Genomic DNA, 16,083 nt, shown 5'->3' with positions numbered 1-16,083 from the left:
GTCAACTTATGATGATCGAGTTTACTTTTTTTTTTTTTTTAAAGAAAGAAAGTGGGCAACACTTCGTCGTTCTTGAGACAAGGTTTATTCGTCGTTGTTGACTTCTAATCAATTGTCGGCTACCTATCACTTTTTAGGTCGGTTATCGGCATAATGTTCCAACTTTCCTTGATCTATCCTCTATTTTCTTTCCCATCCCCTTGCTTTTTTGCTCATCATCAATTGACCTTTATTTCTTTCCTTCAACTTTTCACCTTTCCTATATATTGCTCTCTTCTCCGACTCTAGACATATGTTCCATTGCACCCATTTGTTTGTCAATGCTCCAATGGTTAGTTTTGCCACTACTCCAAATCCCCCTCAACTAGCTTCATATTTAAACCCATTTTCTAGATTTCTTACAATTGTCAGTTACTTTAAGGCATAACAGGTTTTAGGCTATTAACGAGTCCATGGGATCCTATGACTTCGACCCAATATAGTCTGCTTGCTTCAGCTTCAGAGACATGATTAGTTCAAGATTTCTTTTAGGAAGGTATTTTATGGTTGATGAAGCTTGTTCACATTCTCATGGTCTTGTTTGCCTATTATTGATTTAGTTGATGGCCTTTGCGGTTTTTTCTTTTTTCTTTTTTTTTTGTTGGCCTTCTTAGCTACTTTAGGTTGGAAACTCAAGCTTTGCCTTATCTTTTCTTTTGGGGTTCTCTAAGTTTGTTTGGGTTTTGTTTGAGGTTTAACATTAGGTGTTTTTTTCCAAGACTTGCTTTCTCTAGGTTCTCTAACCTGAGGTCCCTCAACATAGTCTCATCTTACAAGGTATTCATGATTATTTGTATTAAGAAAAACCCAAAAAAAAAAGAAGAAAGAAAAAAAAAAGAAGAAGAATAAGAAGCTATGATCAATTTTCATCAATGTAAGAGGCACTTAGTCACGAAGAACTAATAAATTATTTATCTAGATGCACTTAATCATGAAAAACTAATTAATTATTTATCTTGATAGGATGAACTCACCAATGTCCTAGCTAGAATTGATAACACATCATTGAATTATTCGAGGTAAAGTTCTTAGTGTGACTATATAAGTGCTTCTTACAACATTGATGAAAATTGATGACAGTTCCAAAGTTGAAAATTTCCAACTGACCCATGTATTAATTGGTGCATATGGTGCTTTTAAGCAAAGACAAAACCATAGTTTGAGTGACATAACCAAGTCCACAACCATGGCCATAGAAATTAATATGAGGAGCCTGTCACATTCATTTGAGGGTAATCCTTTTCTCTATCCAAAAATGTTTTATTGCCCTAATGACTTGCCCATTGAATTTCATATTAAATACGGGTTTTCTCCAGAGGACAAACAAATTGAATGCTTTGAACAAATTCGAAATTATATTGATTTCCTCTTGACAAAACAAAAAAGAAAAGTAAATGCTTCTACCCAACAAATTTATTATATTTGTAATAATTAAATACAATTAGATGCCCCTTTTTATATTGTTTGGAACCAAGACAGCATTCCATTTAATTTCATCAACACGTGCATACACAACATATGGACCTACAAACGCGTGTGCATGAATACTAATTAAGCATGCACCAAGTAAAAAAGGTCGAGTAGGCTTGCTTAATTAATTAATTAGATGGGTTTCATCTTCTATATAAATAAATATGTGTGTGTGTGTGTACGCGAGCACATGTACAGGGAGTTATTTAAATTCCTTTAACATCCAGTGCAGAATATGCATTTAAATTTGTTTCTGACAAGATCTCTAGGAACTGACCATTGCACCTAATACTATTAATTTGGTGATGCTATATGCTCGTGAATTAATAATTTGGTCCCTGTCTTGGTTTAGTCTGCTTCCGTATCATGATGATAGTTGAGATGCCCTATATTTTGGACATTCTTGCAGATTCGTGCGTGCATGGTGGTTTTGTGCCGAAGAGTAATAAAGATGACAATAATAATAATTAAATTAGTTTCAAAAGTTGAGTGTTCTTAATTATAAGAAGATGGGGGCTACTACGTACGATCGAGATAGCTAGCTAATCGATTTCCAATTTCCTTAATTTGGATTAATTACGAACGTTTTTTCGCATATATATATATATATATATGATTCATATCATCAACATTGGTATTTATGGCTTAATTAACACATTTTCTAGGCGTTTATGACATGTAATTAATGTATTGCGTGCTACCTAGCTATACTGCAACAAAACAATATAAATTATGCAACGTTACCCCGCCCCCCCCCCCCCCCCCCCCCTCTCTCTCTCTCTCTCACACACACACACACACACACAGATAGGGAATAATTTTTATTTTTTTTTCAAATTATAATGCACATGCAGTCTCAGCCAATTGCCTATCTGCACCATACATGCATCTGCTGTATATGCATGCATTTCTTCTTTGATTTCATGTTTATTGTAGTTATTATCATAACAACCAATGCTTTAATAATATATACATCAACGGACATCCGACTTTTCAAGTTGTATTTAATTAGTGCATGTATATGGATGGATCATTTAGGGTTTATAAAATAAAATAAAATGAGATTTATAAGAAATATATAAAAGTTTAATTATTTATGAGAGCTGAATGTGAAGAATATTTAAACTTGTATTTTAAATATATGTAATAAAGAATGAATATATATGAGTGTTAATTAATTGGGACTCTTCGTACATACGTACGTAGTTCTATTAATTAATTTGAATAATAATAAAAAAAATCTTCATAATGGTTCATTGTCTAAATTTCTTCTTTTGCTGAGAAGCACTTATTTTTTGTTCTTCGCAACTATATGCATGCATGCTAGCTAGTATATATATATATATATATATATACATTATTTTTGAAGAGAACGAGGATCCGTGCCCCAGTTGGAGGTGGGGCCACTGTTTTGCTCATTGCCCGGGGGAAAGGGAAGGGGGTGGGGACTGGGGTTTGGGGTTGGAGACGGAGGCGGCCTCCCATCCGGCTGTCTCAAAAAAAAATAAATAAATAAATAAATAAATCAAATCGTAAAATTATAATTATGGTTTGATTTGGTTCAGATTATGGTTTAGATAATATAAAAATTAAATATGTTTTTTTATAAAAAAAAGAATTACTAATAAAAGTTTTCTTTAAAATAAAAAACTGTTCCATTCGTATAGAAAGAAATAAAAAAATTAAAAACCCAAGCCACTATGTGATATATATTATATTTGTATCATTTAAATATAAAAATTTTAACTTATTTTACTTTTAAATGCATAATATTTAAGGCTTATTTTAGTAAATGTCAATTAAATTTTACCTCTGTGACTCCAGATATAATTTTTTTATATTTATTTTAATTTTAAATAAATAAATAAGACCCTTTATTAATCTATTGCCATCCCTAATTACATACAATAAATCCATGAAATAATTTAAAATTCAAGGTTTCACTTTTAGGTTACATTCGATTGTTTGGTTGGACGAAATGATTTTAAATGAAAAGGGAAAGAGAATGGGAATGGAACATTGCTATGTTTGGTACAGAAATGAAATGACCATTGCATTCCATTGTTATATTTGGTGCACTTTTATTTTGATGGAATGAAATGGTAAAAATAATCAATTGACAAAAATATCTTTTTATAGTATAAAAATAATATTTAATTCAAAAATTTATATAATTATCAAAAATATATTAAAAGAATTATTTTCCCTTTTCAAGTAAAAATATTAAAAAAATTAAACAAAATAAAATTTTATTTAATTTTCAAATAAAATTAATTTAAGCCTTAGACGGAGACAGCAAATAGTGATAGCAATGGTTCAATCTCAAATGGAGGCTTGTAGTGACGATAGTGATAATGGTGATGGTAGCAACAAGTGCTAAGTGTGGGTGGTATCTACACTTATCTCTTACTCTTGGCTTCTTTCCTCTTTTATCTTTAATCTTTTTCACTTTTTAGGATTTTTAATTTAAACAATTATTTATAAGGAGTTTGACTCAATCTAATTTGCTATTTTGTTTTATTATATATACATATATCATATATACTATATTAAATGATTAAATTAATATATATATATAATAATTTTAAATATATTTAATTTAATTATATTATTATAATAATTTAAAATTTGATAACTTTATGTTAAATAATATATTTATAAAATTATAAATAAATATATTAATATATTTATAAACGAATTTGTTCATGATTTATTCATGAACTTTTAATCAAACATGTTTACGAGTCTCTGATCAATTCTACTAGTATTCACGAATTTCTAATCGAACATGTTCACGAATTTTAAAGAGTTAAGTTTTACTAAGCTTAAATTTGGATCGTTTGCAAATCAAGATTCAAAATTAGACTCAAACTTAACTTGTTTATTTTAACAAACGAATTTTTCTTGAGTCAAATACTAAATCACTCGCGAGCAATTCAACTCATCATTTACGATTGTAGGTGGAGGGAATAAGAAAGGGGACAAAAGTATATTTGGTTGCACCTTTGAAATAGAATTGTCCACTCTGTACTATCTAGGAAAAGTCTATTCCATTGTGTTCCTTCCGGCCCAAAGGGTTTCCGCACAAGGAGATTCTGGTAACACCAAAGCTGGTTCCGATGACCAGAATATGAGAGGGGTGGCGACACATGCAAAACACTCCGATGGTGAAGTGAGTAAAAGATTTGGTTGGCAGCGTTAACGGGCTCAAAAGAACATATCTTGGCCTATGAGTAGACTGGCTTATATAAAGGGAAAAAGACGAGTTTCCTGACATGCAAGTTGGCCTCGGGTGTTACAATGGGATGGGACAGAGATATCTTGTGCCAGCAAGACTTTTTGATAGAAGTGTAGTGTCGACGAAACTTTCACTAAATCTAACATTGAATGTGTTAAACCGGGAAGTGCTAAGGCATACATTAAGAGAGGGGTGAATTAGTTATTTTAAAAACTTAATTAAACTTGAAAAACTTTTTAATACAAATTGAGGTTTAAGGATTTAGAAACGTGAAACATATAAAATGACAGATGTAAGTTTACAAAAATAAATATGTGAACCAAGTGAGGAATAATGAAATGCTTGGAAAGATAAATAGATCAAAGGGCACAAGCACAAGAAACATAAGGATTTATAATGGTTTGGCTTAACCCAAACTTAATCCACTACCTAAGCTCCTCACTAAGGATTTTGCAAACAATCTACTAAAATCCCCTACTTAAACCAAGTAGGTTCTCTAGTCCAAGACTAGGAATTACAATCTCTTGTTTATACAAGCAAGCCCTCTAGCACCTAGCTAGGAATTATAGCCCCTTGCTTCAACGAGCAAGTCCTGTAGCACAAAGCTAGGAAAATAAGAGTGATACAAATGTAAACGAGATGCTAAGAGTTGGCACTCTTAGTTACAATTTCTCTCACAATGAAAACAAGGCTTGAATGAATTAATATAAGTTAAAATCAAAGCCTTGAAAAGAAAAAAAATTGAAGCACAATCACTGTAAATACAAACAAGAGTAACAGTAAGCTCAAATTATTTCATTCCCGTCCATTTGCCTTCTCTTGATCTCCTTGATATGTATATATAAGCATCCCAAGAGTCTTTCCCAAAACTAGCCGTTATTGAATCGTTGGAGAATGAGAAACTAGTCGTTGGAGATTGAAAAACTAGTCGTTATTGATTTCTGAGAAACAAACAGTCGATAGATAAAATGGGTTAGTCGACTATTTCTTCAAATAAAACTAGGCATAGTCGACAGACAAGAAAGCACAGTCGACTATTACTCAACTAAAACTTCTCATAGTCGACAAATCCTTTTACATAGTCGATAGATCAAAAATACAAAAAAAAAAAAATTGAATATCATGAACAAACATGGTCGACAGAAGAAAAACCATAGTCGACTATCCTAACATGATAGTCAACAGAATGAAAAACAATCGACAGAGGCCATATATAGTCGACAGATCAAACCAGCATAGTCGACTATTTTTAGACATAGTCGACTATTATGCAGGCATAGTCAACAGCACTAAACAACATAGTCGACTAGCTACTTGAAAAATCTGGAAACTTAACAGATAACATGTAGAAACACACTTGATTGATACAAAACATCAGCACGTATTTACATTTCTTTAGTTTAAGTAAATGTCCTCATTTTGTTTAATTTATATTTTACCTTCCATTTACTTTAATACATAAATGTAAATAAGAAAGTATCCCCCATTTGAATTCAATAAAAATATTTAAAAAATCAAAATTCATAAGAATAAGAAAGTAGAATTTGGGTTTTATTAGAAACTTAGGATTTTGTAATTTTACCATCTCCAAAATACACTTTCTATTTCTAGAAAAATTCGTTAAAAATTATTTTATCACTAATGAATGTTAGCTATTGAATTACCGAGAGTTAGTTTTCTAAAAAGAAAATATTTTCATATATGTCTTCTTATAAGGTGCTAACCTTCCAGATTTAAAAAAATATGACTTTGAAATCTCGATACTTGAAATTCATTTGATTTTCATTCTCACAAAGTAATACTTGATATTGAAATTGATTTATGTTGAAAACCACAACTTTGATTCATGACTTAGGGATTAAATAAGATATTATTTTTCATCATCAAAACTAAATATACAAAAGTAAAACAACATAATGCATTTAATGTTGGTTTGTATGCCTAACCTAGAGTCTCAATGCCATGTATGGAGGTTGCTTAACCTAGAAACGTCCTCATACCCAAGCCCGAATAACCATTTTGTTAAACGTTATTTACACACTAATTTATGATAGCTACTTAACATAGAGTCCTCCATGCCATATATGGAGATTACTAGAACAAGAGTTATCATCATCTCTGTAGTGTATTTAATGACTAAACCTCAAGCCATTTAAATTTTCTATTATTCCTAAGAAAACTATGTGGGAATCAATTGGGGCTTGGCACTCAAATTGTCTTAACCCAAGATCTTACCATATCCAGGCAACAGTTAATTACCATTAGTTCAAACCACTCTCATATACTTTAAGCTAATTAATCTGGTGGAATTATCTCCTTCTACGAGTAATCTCCATGTGAATCGATGCGGACTTACCCAAAAAATATAAATTTCTACTACAATTACACTCGTGCACCGACAAGTATAAACGCCTCACCCTTTTCTAAATAATTTAGCTGCTTAATAAACTTTGTTATAACCTAAAAAGACGATAAAAAGTGGCAATGCAAGGATAGTGATGCAACAGCTGCTCTATCTTCTTGTTAATCTGTAGATGAAATGTTGTACTAAACTTCTACTTAGTCCCATCGTGCAAAGCCTCCCAAAAATGAGAAGTAAACCTGGGATTGCGATCAGATACTATGCTAGACGGAATACCATGCAATCTCACGATTTCTGTTCTATCATATTTTTTGATATATGAGAAAATGTGTTTGGTGAAAAACCAATCTTAGAATAAAAAATCTTTATGAGAATCTCATATTTCGAAATAATTTTTCATATTTCGAAACAAGCATGATTAGTGTTTTAGCGTGAATGTTCAAATATTTGAAAAATCTAAAATTCATGCATCATATTTCGAAATATCATTCTGTCATGTTTCTATACATGTTTCGAAATGTCTTTTGATAAGGTTTCAATATTTGCTAAGTTTATATGCTGTATTTCGAAACCTGTTTAAAAACTAAGATTATGTTTCGAAACCTATATAGTATGTTTCGAAACCTCTTTCATCTCTGTCAGTAGAGCATTTAAAATCTTGTTTAACATGTTTTGAAATATGTTTTTGAAGTATGTTTCGAAACCTTCATAGCATATTTCGAAACATCTGACTCTATTAGAAAAATATTTGAAAAACTGATATGCTTTTGCACTTTAAATCAAAAGCTATTTTAAAAGTCACATTTTGACTTAATCTCCATACCCTGATGTTTTATTTTCAAATAATTTGTAAGTGGAGACTAAAACAAAATCATTTTGTTTTAAAAGCAATTGTCTCCCACTCATTCTATCTCTTGGTGCATAACCAGCTGTAAAGGCTGGATGTTTCGAAATCTCTGTGTAAAAATGTGTTGTTTCGAAACCTACTTTATCATCTTGTCTCTAACAATTATAATTAACCAAAATTCTATCTCTTTGATATATATATATATATATATCAGTTTTTGAAGACAAGAAGACTCTCTCACAAGCATACACAAGTTTATACATCTACAAGAGATATTGCCACATACACAAGCACAACCAAACGAAACTTTTTCAACAAGCTCTCAAAGAAGATCATTTCTATTAATCCTTGGTGTGCATTGTGGTATAAAAAGGAGAAGCAAACTAAAATCAAAGCTCTCATCCTTTCAAGCTCTCTTCACTCCATACCAATAAGTTTGTAATAATTATTTCGTAAGGTGTTTAATTACATTCAAATTGTTGGGTTATAAAAGATAAGTGTTATTTATCTTGTTATAAGGTTTGAGTTGAGCTCGTAAAAACTCATTGTGTAAGCTTTTAGGATGAATCGTGGTAAAACCCTTGATGTCGTTGATCACTAGTGAAAGTGATTGTTTTTTCAAATATTTCAAGTGGATAAGCTTGAAGGTAGTGGAGTAGATGGGTGCCGAACCACTATAAATCTCGTATGCAATTTGCTTTACTCTTTTACTTGCTTATTTTCATGGTTCATGCTTTTAAAAGAATCATTTTCAAAAACTAAAAGTTTCAAAATAAGCAAAACAGAGAGGAAAGTTTCAAAACATATCATAGTAGGTTTCAAAATATACTTGACAGAAAGTTTGGTTTCGAAACATACTTACTTATATTTCGAAATATACTTAACAGAAAGGTTTATTTCAAAACATACTTCCTCATGTTTCGAAACATAGTATCATGCATGTAATACCCAAGAATGGTTTGAGGATATAAACATTATTTAATGAAGGGCAAAAATGAAATTTGCAGAAAAATGAGACTATAAGGTACACTAACGCAGCTTTGGACGACCGAATTAGTCAGAGGGAGTACCCCGAGACTTAGAGGTCTAAAGAAAATGGTACATCAGTAACAAACGTCCCGAGAAAAGAATTATGGCATCGAAAGAAATAAGATCGGGAACAGTTTTCGCTACAGCAAAAATATAGCTGCTGATTAGGTCGTAATATCGAATTGTTATAGACGATGTCCAAAAAATCAACGGAGTGTGTCTAGGACTAATATTTGATGTATATAACAACCCTTAAGTGATTTCAGGTTGAATCGAGTGGATTTGAGGTCAAAACGATCAATTGGGCCTAAGTGTAATTTTCTAAAATTGCCCGAGGGAGGTCAAAACGATAATTTTTCGAAAGTTTCAATGGAGAAATGAGAAGTACTAATCTTGAGGGTCTTAGTGATGGTGCTAGAAAGATCAGGGGCTTGAGGATAAGGGCCAAAATGCAAAAGGAAGTTTTTAAGGGGCTAAAATGTAATTTTTGAAAATCTGCCAAAGCATGGCAAATCTGGCCACGGATTCAGCCAGAAAATCGGGAGATTTGGGCAGCAAATCTCATCAGGGCATGGCCTAGAGTAGTCTAGGAAGCGTGTGGGGAAAGGTATGGTCGGAAATTGGCCACGTGGAGATTGTTTTTAGCCTATAAATAGCCAAGAGTTTTGGCTGAAAATGAAGCAACAAATTTCTCGGTTTTGAGGGCGAATCAAGGGAAGCCAATAAAGGGCTTTTGATCCTTGAGGCAAGAGGAGCATTTCTGGTAACTTTCGTGAATTTTCGAGGTGTTTTGAAGGGGTTTCGGAGGCTCGTCAGAAAAGTGAGGCGGACCGTCGCGCCGCGCCTGAAACCGCCCAATCGGGGGACTTTCGGCCTGAAACCAGTGGCAACATGATCGACTAGAAGTGGGTTTCCAGCTGGTGTGATCGGGGGCAAATTCTGGTGCTGGCCGGCGACCAACTCGCCGGAGAAGAAAGGACACGTGTAGTGCACACGCGCCCGGCTGCCACGCGCAGCACCACTCGCCCGCGCGTGAGGGCGCGTGGAGGCTCAGGTATTTTCAAAAAAAAAATTTATTATTTCGATAAAAATAAATTAGAAATTATGGTGGAAGAAAATTTTGAAAAATGTTGGAGAAAATGGTCATTTTGTAATTTTCAAGGGAAATAAGGCTTATGAAAATAAGAGAAAAATCTGAAAAATTTCCAGAAAAATTCCATAGGCTTATAAATATTGTTTTATGAATTTTTGTGGAGAAAAATTTAGAAAAATGCTTGAAGAGGTATTTACTTGAAATTATCAAGAGAAAAATAGGAAGAAATTAGAGAAAAATAATGAGAAAACTAGGAAAATAGATATTGACTTTCCTTTGAATATATATGATATCTAGGGTATCGTTGAGGCTTGAATTTGAAATATAGAGCGCTTGGCACGAGAATTGAGGTCGTGCACGCATTTTGAGGAATCTAAAACTTAGCCCCAATGTGAGTGGTTCTACCCGAAAAGACTTATAGTACCATGAGAATGGTTTACTATGAATGTTCATCCCTATGGCTTGGTTTATTGTGATGGTTTGTCCAAACGGTTATTTACACATGCATTGAATTTCGTACGGTAAATTGCATACATCAAAATGTTGATTTTAAGTTATGCATGTTATGATTTTCGGCATTGGCATGTTGTATGTTGTCCATGAGGGACGTGGGTTGTTAACCTGTGACATAGCCCTGAGTGACAACACTCGGGATGCGTACCAAGGATTAATGCTAGGTGACCCACTTGGGACGGGGCTGAGACGGACTTCACCCTACGGTACTCAAGTGGCGGGGCTGAGAGTGGACACCACCCCGGTTGTTGGATCAAGTGGCGGGGCTAAGAGTGGACACCACCCCAGGTTCCTTTGAGTAATAGCATTAATACCGAGGTGTCGTTGATTCCGAGGATAGTGCTGATGTGATACTCTTGGGGATAGGGTTGCGTTGGGTTTGGAATGCTTTTGAGTAGGAGCATAATGCCTAACAATGACAATGGGATGATTCCCGGGTTCATATGTCGAGGTTGTCCCTTTTAAGCAGGATTGTGTTACCAATGGGTCGATGTGGTCGTGTCGCTTTTAGAGAGATTGCACTTTCCCCAGTTAGGGCTATAAGTGCTTCGTGGGATTCTCTTAGGCTGGTGCATGTCAAAATTTGTCGATTTTATATATGATTTTGCATATATTCATGAAAATATTTTTGAACTCTCACTTAGATGATTCAGCATCTAATTTAGACTTTGTCCCTGGAATATTCAAACGTTCCAGGTGAAAGCAGTGGCGCTAAGGGGAAGAATGTCGTCGAGATGTAGCTGCCATGTTTAGATTTCATAGTTTTTTGTCTATGATTACGATGTTCAAAGGTTATGTAATATTTTGATATTTTCATGTGAAACATCGATTTGGTTATTTAATTGTAAAAGAAATTTGTCGATTATATATCATCGAGGTTTCGATCTTGTTTTCGCTGATGTGATTGATAATACCTGGATTGTCGGGAAACGAGTATGATGAGGGTATGTATATCAAGAGACTTATGTTGTGCGTATGATGTTGAAAAAAAAAAATATTCCTGAAATCTCGAGTTAACGCACGCTTGGGAAAAACGGGGCGTTACAATGCACGCTATAAGTTTTTAATCTATCGAAAATTTACCCAAATCCTAAGTATAAGTTTGGGATATACTTGTCATTATATAGAACTAACAATTTCTTCAATATACATCTTAGCTAAGAGATTCAAAGGGAAGGTCTTCTTAATCGAAAAAAAATGGGTTGATTTCGTCAGCCTGTCAACTATAACCCATATCGCATCATGACCATTTGATGTTCTAGGCAAGCTCGTAACAAAATTCATGGATATATTATTCTATTTCCATTCTGGGATCGGTAAGGATTGCAATAAGCCAGTTGGTTTCTAATGTTTCGCCTTCACTTGTTCGCACATTAAACAACACGAAACAAATTTTTCCACATCCTTTTTCATGCCATCCCACCAAAACTAGCATCGTAGATCCTGATACATTTTTGTTGTACTCGAATAAATAATGTAGCGTGCCTTGTGAGCCTTAGCTAAAATCTCTTTCCTTATCTCCTCATTATCTGGCACACAAATTCAACCATCATATAACAATAAGCCACCACCCCTCTAACTGAATCCCAAATAGATGAATTTCTCCACATTTGCTAAGACTTTTGTCAGTTTCATATTATTTTGTTGTTGGACTCGGATTTGATCAATCAAGTATGATTGCACCTTCATATAAGCACAATACACAACGAGTCTTTCCTTGAAAGTAGAGATAGATAGCTCACTCATCTATTTCACTAGCATCCATTCTTGTACCATCATGGCGGCAATTGACGCCCCATGCTGACTCAAAGCATTGGCCACCACGTTGGCCTTCCTCGTGTAACGACCCAGATTTCACCTCAATCTTTATTTACATTAGCGGAAGCAAATTAACTAAAATTACACATCTTAGGGGCTCTTACATACATACTATAGCATCATCTAAACATATTTAACAAAACACCCCCTGTAACACCCCCTGCCTTCCAGGGTATTAAAATATATGCTAGGATTTTTTTTTCTTTTTATACACATCAAACATAAGTCGGCAATAAATCCTCAACATAACCTTTATTTAATAACACTCCCAAACATAGTAAATGAATGATATACTTTAAACATAAGTGGAAGCAAGATCAGAACCTGTAAGAAACTTTGAAAACATAGCATGGGTTCATAACATCATTTACCCAACGCATTTATTTAAAATCTAAATAATACAGCGGAATGAAATATATAGTCCTAGCCCTATATGGAACCCATAAAATTTTCTGCTGCGATCAGGCCTTGATCACCTCATTGCCCTTCCGGCCGCTTACCTTGCCTAGAATGTAGAATATTCCAAGGACATAATCCAATATTAAAAGATAAAATCTTCTAAGTGAGGATTAGATAAGCATGAATGAATGAATAATGCATGAACATTTATAAGCAGATACCCTTAGTGTAACTTCCCTGGCCTACCAGTCCAACACGAAACTCTAGGCAAAATCCCGAACCTCTGCATGATAACCCTAACGTTGTTCCATCATTTGCCCTTGAGGAATTACGGCTACACTCTTAAGGCGACATCTCAATCCCATGCCCGAGTTTCAATATGACAATAATATCATTCCATGTGAGTATCACAACTTTCCATGCAACAGTATATGAACAAATATGATGAAATTGATCATAACTTTGTGGGCAGAGGCTATTGTAATTAGGGTATTTTTATGCTAAATGTTTCTAAAATAATTAATGAGAATGCTACTTCTTCTGTTTACATGCTTGATTCTATTGATATGTGGCATTCTAGATTAGGACATGTTAGTATTTCATATATTAAGAAAATGCAATCTCCTAGACTCATAACTAAAATAAATAATTATTGTTTGAATAAATGTGAGATATGTGTAGAAGCTAAATTAACTAAGAAAACATGTGCTTATACTCAAAGATAATTTGAACTCTTAAGCTTAATTCATACTGATCTAGGGGATTTAAAACAAACCATGACTAGAGAAGGCAAGAAATATTATGCCACATTTATAGATGATTGTTCTAGATATGCAAAAGTATAATTAATGAGAAATAAAGATAAGGCCTTTAGCATGTTTCTTCTCTACAAGCAGAAATAAAGAATCAATTTAATAAAAGTATAAAAAGAGTTAGATTAGACAGAGGTGGTGAATATGTTTTATTTAATGACTTTTGTGAAAAAGAATGAATAATTCATGAGATTACTACCCCTTATTCTCCTGAATCAAATGGCGTAACAGAAAGGAAAATAAGACATTAAAAAAAATGATGAATTATATGCTTGTTAGTTTTAATGCACCTTATAATCTCTAAGGGGAAGCAATTTTGTTAGCTTGTCATCTAATTGGATTCCTTATAAGAAAACTAGTAAGACACCTTATGAGTTAGGGAAAGGTTATACTTATAACTTGAAAGATTTGAAAATAGGGGGATGTCTTGCAAAAGTTATGTTTTTTATTCTACCAAAAGAAAAATAGGGTAAAAAAATCTGATTATATATTTATTGATTATGCTGAGCATAGTGCTACATATAGGTTTCTTGTATTGAGAAATGATATGCTTGATTGTAATACTGTAGTTGAAACAAAGAATGTTGAATTCTTTGAAAATATTTTTCCTTTAAAATTTGAAAGAATTACTCATGCACCATCTCTTAAAAATGTCTCTGAAAACATAAATGAAAAGTTTAGGAGTAAGAGATTAAGAAAGCAAAATTCTTTTGGAGATGATTTTTACACTTATCTCATTGATAATGATCCTTTAACTTATTGTGATGCCATATCTTCTCATGATAAATTGTTTTGGGAGAAAACAATAAAAGATGAGATTGATTCCATTTTACAAAATAAAACTTGGGAATTAATTGATTTACCTATTGGAGCAAAACCCATTGGCTGCAAATGAATTTTTAAAAGGAAATTTAATCATGATGGTTCGATTGACAAGTATAAGGTTAGATTAATAGCCAAACGCTTTACTCAAAAATAAAATATTGATATTTTAATACATTTGCTCTAATGACTAGAATTTCATCTATACATGTTCTAATTGCCTTCTCTTCAGTTTACGAACTTTATATTCACCAAATAGATGTTAATATTAGAAACATTAAGGGGAAGGAGATTAAAGCTGACTTGAAATGTTAACAATGATAGGAACCCAACCTATGTGATTGTAGATCCCATGAATTAGGTTCATAAGGATAATAACAAGTTATTTGTCAATATTGTATAGCACTATATACAATTTAGGCAAGTAGTGCTTAAACTACCTATGATGTGTAAGTAGTGCTTAAACTACATATGCAATGAGGATGAGCATAACTCTTAATGAATTACATATCCGTTATGGGTGGTGTATTAAATTACAGCATACACTTGATGTAATCACCTATATGAGTGTGGAGTAAGGCAGTTCCTATGAAATTTGTAGTAAAATCTCTAGAGGACTCGTGAAATAACCAAGCAAGCGCATGGCCTATTTGCTCAAAACTGTGATGAGTAGCAAGAATTAAGGAAGTGCAATATGATTGGCGAGAATCATAATTTACAGAAATGTTTCTTGGTTCACAAAAACTATAAGTTTCACCAGTGACTATAAATTATATCTCATTCTTTTCAGGCCTGGTTCATAGTCTAAAAGGCACTAAGTTTGAGGTGTTACACTCAATAGTGTTTAACTTATTCCTTTGAATTCAATCAATTTGAAATATGTGAGGGATTGTTGTAAACCAAGTGGTATTTCAAATGGTTTATAGTATCTTTGTCCCACATTGGTTGGATAGAAAGCTTTTCTCATCTTTCTATGTACATTGAGTCTATTTGGGTTTATGAAACTTGTATAAGAGTTGGGCCTCACACGCATGAGATTGGGTCTACCCAAGGCAAAATCAAGGATTTGCCCCCACCCCTACGCGCCAGCTAGGGCACACTTTGCAACCTTTTGTTTACAATCTTCAACCATTGAGGAAGAACATGTTATCTACACTTGTAAGGCTAAAAAAATCCATCAACCATTTCAAACATTCCTCCCTAGGTTCATCTATGCTTGCATACGAGTTTTGAAGAGATGTTGTACCATGTGGGATAGCCACTTGAGCCTTTGCACCATTTATTGAGGGGTGGAAATTATCATTATATTTGGTGATATTTTTGTCACGCCTCAATCTTCATACATTTACTATCAACCCTTGCCGAATTCTTACAACAATAATAAATATTAATAATAAAACAGATATGGATCAAACACACACCCAAATAAGAGTACTGAAAAACATGGAGTTTAGTACATTAGTAATCCAACCATTGCCTTCAACAACCATAGGAGTGGCATGGCGTACAAATATCTGCAAGCAAGATCATGATGTAAACAACAAAATATAGAGGCAATATTATCCCAACAAAGACTCAAAATAAGGAGATGGACAATAGTCTATAAAGGGAGTTGTGTAAAACAGTAAAAGAATCTCAAAA

The sequence above is a fragment of the Diospyros lotus genome, chromosome 2, assembly GCF_014633365.1.
Source record: "Diospyros lotus cultivar Yz01 chromosome 2, ASM1463336v1, whole genome shotgun sequence".
Lineage (NCBI taxonomy): Eukaryota > Viridiplantae > Streptophyta > Magnoliopsida > Ericales > Ebenaceae > Diospyros > Diospyros lotus.
The sequence above is the reverse complement of the archived record's forward strand: the minus strand, read 5'-3'. Positions refer to the sequence as shown.